Here is an 8,945-nt window from a genome sequence, read left to right as displayed (position 1 = left end):
TATTATAACCAAAAAACAATTTTTTATATTTCTTTGGATTTCAAATTAACCTATGTTTAACTTAACTAAACAGTGACTGATCGAAGCTTTAATGAGACTTGATTTCAAAAAGACACCTGTTAATTTAACTGGAATTTTCCTGTTTAATGGTCCGCCATTACTAACTTTACAATCTTGAGAGAGCTGGATCGAGGAGAAAATGACATCAAAGACTCAATAGTTTAGAATGCAATGCGTGTGTACCCGGCTGAATTAATATTTACATCACGGAGTGTCGGGCTTTCAGACTTTTAAATTCGTGTTTTGCATATATAATAAGCTGCGTTTACACGCTGAAATTTTAAGCTAGCGAGTAAATGACGTCACTTCTCCCTAGATCCAACCCTCTGAGGTCCAATCGGTCAGTTTGGAACCTGAATAATGGCGGACGGTGAAATCCAAAACTTACCCTCAAAGTTAATAGCCTTTGGATAAAAATCAAAGCTTTTTTAACATTTTGCCAGGCAAGTGTTGAGCAATCACACTTTCAAAATCTCAAGAAAAAAAAAGAAGTAATTTTTTGTTCATAGTACTCACTCCAGGCCTTTTACGAGGACCGGCGAGTTTTCAACCCTTTCAATCCGTACCCATGTAAAGGCCAATAAGGAGATTTAGTTGTGTTTTGACCGTCATTGATAACTGAAGGCTGAAGTAAAGCAGCCCAATTTTGGTAATTGTCATATTTGGCAAAGTTATCGTTTGAGAACTTGCTCAACGCCGGATCAAAACAGTTTGGTAATCAGTGGTCATCAGTACTTGTGATGGAAATGAGTCTTGTAAAACGGCACTTTTCAAGGGGTCAGAAAACGAACTAAAAAGCTTGACACGCATTGCCTTGGCAATAACATTCTTCGCTAATGCTTTATTAAGAGGGGTCACAAATTAACAAAAATATATACTTATATACTATATACCTATATATACTTATATATATATATGTACATGACTCTGAAGATGACTTCCGCTCAGGTTATCGAAACGTCAGTCAATGTCATCTCAAACAGTCCTTCAGGACTGCACTCACCCGGACGATCGTACTTTACTTAATTATTATGATATTTATTTTATTCACATAAAATATTGCCATCGAATGTCTTTTAAGATAACCGTAACGCTTCATATAAAATACAGTATATTTTGTTACAGATCACAGGTGTAGTGTTTATTCCTATTATAAGCTATGTCTTAGCTGTCAAGTAAACGGTAGTCATTGGTTAGCACACCCTAAGCCGCAGTTATGTGATTATTGTGAAGATATCATTGTACATATAAATACTTGATTCAGTTGTAATAAAGCGATTGTGTAAAGCACTTGGCCTGACTCACTGTGTACTCTATAGTAGTATTTCGAACCCTAATACACAACAACAGGTCAATACAATACTTCGCTTTATAGAAAGAGAGCTGCACGTTCCTAAAATTTATTTGACGATTTCTCAAATCGGAAACCAAACTGCGTTATACATAAAACTGGGACAGAAGTACTGAGCGTTGAAAACGAAAAATGATACGACCTGGCCCTTAAACGTGTTTAGCCCCCAATATAAATGAGTACTTGCATACGCAACTCGGTCTAAATTGAGCTGAAGTAGCATTGCACCTTCAAGTGGGGGGACGATGGCGGAAATAAGGGAAAAACCTTAAATAACAATGACCACAACAATGTTTTCTGAGCCCGCGAGACTGAGCACCCCTAGCAAACCATTGTTTTAACGAAAGCCGCTGGTCAGCAACCTGGTTCTGGTCATTGCTGTGTAAGGTCTTCCGAAATAGGGTGATTGACAGCTCAAACAACAGCTCACCGGCTTAGCAACCAAACTCTGAACGGTGACAGGCGTGCGTGCATGTACGGTATTCTATCGCACGTGCGATTACAACTCGTGCGTTGATCGTGGGTTTGGACTTGTTTCTACCCATGCAGCATTCGTGTGTACGAGGGTCATGACTTGCCTCCTTTGCAAAAATTGTCAGTTCTTTAAAATTAACAGAGATTTTCGTAGACTGAATCAGTTTAACACTTAAAAGTTTTTTTTTCCCAGCTGTACATGCTTACTGACCTTTGAACATACTTTCAAGACAAGAGAATACAAGTCAGTTGCAAAGTTTCATCAAGTGACTTGTGGAAACATTTTTCTTCTGAAGATACAAAGCTTTTTATGCCAGCAGAAATACGCCTGAAAAGATTTGAGACTTTCAAGAAACCCCTCAATCGCTAGTGTATCTCGCGACCAGAGTCAGAATGATAACTGAAAACTTAGGAAATGCTTCGAATACAGCAGGACGATTCTCCTGAACTTAGACATTCAACTAACATACGAACATACTCGAACTACCCGGTTTGAAATTTTTCCTTTAACTTCCCCATCGGACTGTTTTTTTTTTTTCCACGTTAAATGAAGTGAGTGTTAAATGCTACTGAGAAGAGGGTCAAGTCATGTCAGTACAGTAATCAGATTCACTATATTAACACTGCAAGTTAAAACTCGGGTTTCTTCAGTGTTTACTGAATGACACTGAGCAAAAGGGCTTGAGTCGGAAATCGTGAAAAACATTATAAAATACTCCATTTTTTTCAAATTACACTCGAAATCGTGTGATTGTCACAAAGCCAGGATCAGACTCGAGCTGGTTCCACAGACTTACGAAAAACGGACATGTCAATTCACACACATGTTAAGCGCTCGCGGATGCAGGCAAACTGAGTGTGTAATCAAATGTTTTTCGAAGCATGACCCGGACCTCCCCGGAAGAATAACCTTAAGATCTTGGAAACTTGAAAACCAGTGAAATAGATTTCTACGACCTGCTAAGTGTGACAAGTTGGTTTGTTCAAATTTCCAAGAATGTTAGTATCCAACAGAATTGCAATTGCAGTAAAGGCTACATATAGAAGAAGATACATGACTCCAAGGCACTTGTTTAAGAGCCACTTGTTAAGAGCTATTAGAACCAAGGCGACAATTCCGGTTCCAAATAAAGACATTGAGGTGAATACAATACCACCATTTACTACTTCAACATATCCCCCCAAATCAAGTATTGTCGTCTTTAAAAGCCAAGGAAGTCCAAGGCAAATTAAAATGTCAAACATGTTGCCACCTATTGCGTTTGATACGGCCATGTCACCATCTCCTTGCCGTGCCACTAACAAACTTGATATTGCATCAGGCACACCATCTCCTGCTGCCAGAAAAGTGAGGCCCGCAATGACATCTGGGATACCAAGCGTAAAACCGATTATCGACACTATCCAAACCAATACATAACAGAGAAGGCCAGTCCACATCACTGATACGATAAATGTTACTAAATACCATTTCTCCCATATATTTTTACGGCAGTCAGGAATCGTTAAATAAAACAGACACTTAAATGGTAACATAATCATCTTCAGAGACCTTAACATCACCTTTCGGGGTAATGTAATTGGAGGATCGTTGTTGACTGAGACACTAGAATCGTTGTTTTCGTGGATGACTTGAGTTTCGCAAATACTGTTGTCGAGGCAAGGATCGTCGTCTTTTTCGTTTTGTTTTGGAAGCAATTTACTTGTTTCGCTGACAGTGAGCTCAGTTTCAATGTCTGTAAATCTTTCTTTATTTTGTAGCCATCGTTGAAAAATAGCCTCGAGTCTCGTATTAAAATACATAAGAAGGATATACAGCACGTACATGAAAACGAGCACCAATGCTTCGTACCAGTAAACTTTTCTATCGTACGTGATGGCAGCCAGAGCAGCGATGCTAAGCAGGAAACACAGGTTGTGGCGTAACATTGGCCACCGGGATAGTCGAAGTGTTGAGCCAGCGAACAGACTACAAATGGCCACTATCAAAAGGACATTAAAGACCGCTGATCCAACTATACTTCCAAGACCAATATCGCTCTTTATGAAGACGCCAATAGCAGAGGTAAAAAGCTGAGGAGCTGAACAACCAACAGCAAAGATAGTAGCACCAGCAATGTCTGAGCTTACTTTCAATTTTGCGGCAATTCTCTTTACCGCGGGAAGGAAGTAGTTTTCGCATAGCACTGCTATTGCCCCAGACAAATAGACTGCTATGATAAAGTAAACAATGGCTAAGCCGTAAGAATTTCCCTGACCGTGAGTCATAAACTGATTGTGTGGAAAGTAATCTATGGATGGCTTGACACAGTTCTGTGCCAACTCTATTGAAGGCGCCATTTTCAGTCAAAAGAGAATGAATCAAACATTTTACAAAGGCCCCGATGAAAATCACAAGGAAAACATGTGATCGTATGCTTGAATCTTGATACTTGTCACAGAGTTGTCACTCTGTCTCGTTTCAAAATGAAACATCATTTAATTAAAGTACTTTTACCCGATCTTTTAAAGTTATTGAAGTACTTGTTACTAATTGAATCTTGTGAATGGTAAATGGTTCCAGAGTCTGCTGCCTCTGAAGGCAGTTGAGGTTTTACAGAGTGATGCGTCTTCTGAAAGAAAGACAAAGAGGTCGGGAGGATGGTGGATTGATTGATCTATGCATTGTGACTGCTGTGAGCGTGCGTTTATATTTGCAATAACAAATGCAGTGGATTCCAGTTCGCCCCTTTCACGACCTTAGCAAATAGTGTGCGCCATCGCTACTCTCAAATTATAGGAGAATTTGTTAGAGCTCCACCAATTTAGTATTCCATGAGATGAAAGAGGGAAGCCAGGATAACTCTGAAGTTAAGTATCTCGAGATGTTCGGCTAGGTGGAAATTGAGCAATTTCTTGGCAAACGGCACTACATGTGTATATATTGAAACATTTTAAGCCAGTATCTAATCAGTCTAATGGCTTAATTTCCGGTCAGTATATTACATACTGTAACATTTTAAGCCAGTAATCAACGGCGTATTTATAGTTACAGTCGGTATATAGTTTGTTATACAGACCATAGTTAGTGGCTTAAAATGTTACAGTATGTATACTGTGAAAACAAGCCGTTAGCTAAACGCCCTTGGCAAACAGTTTTGTTGGCTTATTGTCACTGTCACGAACGTGATGTAAAAGATCAAAAATAAGACACAAACAGCAGTGATAAACATATTGAACTTGTTCATTTTGACTATGACTTGACGTTTCGTATGTGCTCTACATACATTTTGAAAAGTAACCGTTGAAATTTAAAACAGCTATTTATATATAACAAAGCGGATGAGGGGACTGGAACCTAGATTAAGCAAATACTTAACAGTAAAATATATAATAATATAATTATAATATTAATAAGAACAGAAAAGATTAATAAAGCATCAGCTTTTCACTTCCGACGTTGACGTTGAAAGCTGGCTCAAGTTCTTGAATAAAGAAGGTCTCTTTTATTTTACAATGATAGTCAGTTTTGCCCTTCGCTAAAATATCAAAATGATCCCACTTGATGTTATGTCCAGTGGCCTTGACGTGGTCAGCAATGGCTGAAGTATTGTCATTTTTAGCTAGGGCCTTAAAATGTTCGGTTTTTCTATCGTGAAGCCGCCGTTTAGTTTTACCGATGTAAAAACCATTACAATCCCAACCGCTTTGTTATATATAAATAGCTGTTTTAAATTTCAACGGTTACTTTTGAAAATGTATGTAGAGCACATACGAAACGTCAAGTCATAGTCAAAATGAACAAGTTCAATATGTTTATCACTGCTGTTTGTGTCTTATTTTTGATCAAACTACGATGTCCCAAGAACAAAAGTGATGTAAAAGATTTTTGGTCTCAAGTTTCGAACAAGTTTTCGCGGGAAATAATAAATGACGTCATGTCATTTTAGATTTCCATAAAAAGACAGGTTATTTCATAGCTTTAGTAAGTAGTTGATAGATGTTCGTGGTTTTCGAGCTGTCGAGATATCGATAGTTGAATACAGTATGTATGTACACTCGAGACGAGCCACTACAGCGATTTTTCACGAATTTGCAGGCTTTACACGGTTTGCAGTTGTAGTCAACGATTTGATGCGTGGCTTATTTTCAACTTCTTCTAGGCTGTTTTTTTTGCAAGAGTAGGCTAAACAAAGTACAAATGCCGGATCTTGGAAAATCTAACCAGCAAATACTAATAAGACTAAATAAAACAAAATAATTATGCCTGGCTGGTTGTACGGGAGTGAGGATATCTATTTTTTGTTTGACCAATATTTCGTCAGGCTCGGTCTGACTTCTTCAGGGAGGGGTGCATAATTATTATTATTATTTATTTATTTTTGTTCTAGGCTGATCGATGTAGCCCTCAGTTGTTCAAATCAAACATATCAGCATGCTTGAAAGATGGGGGGTTAAACAATTTGATCGGTCGAAAAACACGCCAAGACATTTAGTTGAGCTGACTAATTCGAGCACACAGCACTTAACTGATGAAATTTTTAAATAAATCAAAACCTACGGCACCCCCTTGCGAGGAGTGATTTTTTTTTTCAGAACAAAAGTGGCAACTTTAACGCCTCTGAGGTGCTTTGTTGAAAATATTTATGTATCTACCTACGTTTGTTTAGTCATCTACGGCTTTAAAAGGCACCTAGGAAATGCCCGATATCCATTAGCTTCTCTTGACATCAAACTCTCAGTAAAAGGTAAAGGGTTATCTACTAGTTTCTCTTGACTAGCCTGCACTACCATAGACCGATTGCATAAATGGCGGCCAAAAACGTATTCTTTTGTTTATGTGCTAATTAGACTCACTAGCCTCGTTTGCATGGACAAAATACAATAGAAATGTCGTTCGAGAGCGAGGCTAGTGAGTCTAATTAGCACATAAACAAAAGAATACGTTTTTGGCCGCCATTTATGCAATCGGTCTATAAACCCTCAGATTCCCACAGTTACTTGCTAGAGTCATCCCCTCATCTGACTCTCATCTACCGTGACAGGTGAAAACTACTATTCCATTTTCTCAATTTCTTAACTCCTGGAAAATGCCTCTGCAGACTCCGACGTTTGCAAAAAATCCGTCGAAATTTGTTTTGTCAGCTCTTCAAACGACATGCATGGCTACCCCGACTTCAAATGTAGCAGGCAAACATCGTGGCCAATAGGCAGATCTATGGAACGCCAACACTGTCTTATGTCAACCTCTTTAATTATATGCGGTGCATTTTACGTTATATGCGGTGCATCTTACATTTTATTACACATAACATGAGAATTTTATTCCATAAAGCTCATTTGTGCAAATCTATACGCTTTATTTTCACATGTGAAAAAGGCCTATACAGCCAATCAGAATGGCGTACAGCTATTTCACATGTGGAAGTATAACCAATCAACGATAGCGTAAAGGCGTTTCCATGCCAATCACTCGTGCATCTCGTGCAAATCGTACTTTGTTATTGAATTAAATTAAATTTGCATTTGGTTCTATTGTTAGTGAGTTTTTGTTTCTAATTCGCGTTCAGAAAACTATTTTAATGAAAATTCTCATGTTATGTGTAGTAAACAGTTTACGACATAGAAAGTGCTTTGTACGGGGTTTTATTCACTCGTTGTTTGTGTCAAAAACCCTCACTCGCTCGTTCCTCGCTCGTTCGGGTTTTTGACACAAACAACTCGTGCATAAAACCCCGTACGCCGCACTTTCTATGACGTAAACTATATATATGCGGTGCCTTTCATATTATACGCACTACTTTTCTTATTATATGCGGTACTTTTGTCATTATATGTGGTACTTTTGTAATGATATGCAGTGCTTTCGTCGTTATATGCGGTGCTTTTGTCATTATATGCGGTACTTTCGTAATCATATGCAGTGCTTCTGTCTTTATATGCGGTGCTTTCGTCGTTGTATGTGGTGGTTTTGTCATTATATGAAGTAGTTTTTACATTATATGCGGTGCTTTGTTTGTCATCATTATATGAGGTGCTTTTGTCGTTATATGATGTGCGCTCTTCATTATGAGGTCATGATTCCCCGGGGTCTGGGTAGGAGCTTGTGAAAAATCCACAATGCAATGGGCACCGATATTGAGGATCCGCCATTTTGTTTCCGTTCCTGCTCCTGTCGTGTTCTCTTGGAGACATCGAAATGGACACAGTGTTAAAGAAACTGAAACTCCAAGATCTGACTGAGAAATTTCAAACTGAACACATTACTCCGGACATTGTTTGCAAGTTGTCGGTACACGAAATGGAAATGTTAGGCAAAATTCTCGCAGTGATATGATGTCTTTGCGTATAGAATGCACCAAATTTGCGGGAGAAGCACCGAAGAAACTCGAGGGAACGTGTGGTGCCCCCATTTTCTTTATTCCACAGTCTGTGCTTGGTGATTTGCTACAAGAGGGATTCACAATCAAGGAAATATCTTCGATCCTTGCTGTATCAGAGAGTACGGTTTACCAGAGGATGAGGCAATACGGATTGAGCAAGTTCGAGTTCACTGACATTTCCGACAAAGACCTCGATGCGGAAGTTGAAAAAGTTACTGTAGAATTTCCTTATTGTGGGGAAGACTTTATCAAGCAAATTCTTTATCAAAAAGGTGTTAAGGTGCAGAGGATGAGAGTCAGAGACAGTATACATAGGGTTGACCATGATGGGGTCAATGCAAGAAAGAAAGGACGATTGCATCAACGAGTCTACAACGTAACGGGGCCAAACCACCTCTGGCATATTGACACCAACCACAAGTTTGTACGGTGGTACTTTGTTATTGCTGGCGTTATCGATGGATTTAGTCTCCTACCCTTCGCAATAGAATGCCACAACAACAACAAGGCTGAAACCGTGTTGCATTAATGTTTTTTAAAGGGCGTGGAAATGTACGGTCTCCCAAGTAGGGTGCGATCGGCATCCCACCACAACCTTTCGATACGCTGGTTGTGAGTGCTCTTACTGGTGATCATACTACCACTTTCTGCATTCCTTCTTGTTATCATGTAGTCAGCAACTAACACATTCTCTCGTC

General features: G+C 39.0%; 1 pseudogene; it reads right to left on the bottom strand.

Annotated features, from left to right (window-relative positions):
• Positions 1 to 894: 894 nt before the first annotated feature.
• Positions 895 to 5,560, bottom strand: LOC138060642 (sodium/potassium/calcium exchanger 3 pseudogene; annotated as a pseudogene).
• Positions 5,561 to 8,945: the final 3,385 nt, after the last annotated feature.

Source organism: Montipora capricornis, chromosome 8 (assembly GCF_036669925.1).
Source record: "Montipora capricornis isolate CH-2021 chromosome 8, ASM3666992v2, whole genome shotgun sequence".
NCBI lineage: Eukaryota > Metazoa > Cnidaria > Anthozoa > Scleractinia > Acroporidae > Montipora > Montipora capricornis.
This window is presented reverse-complemented; position numbering and strand designations above follow the sequence as displayed.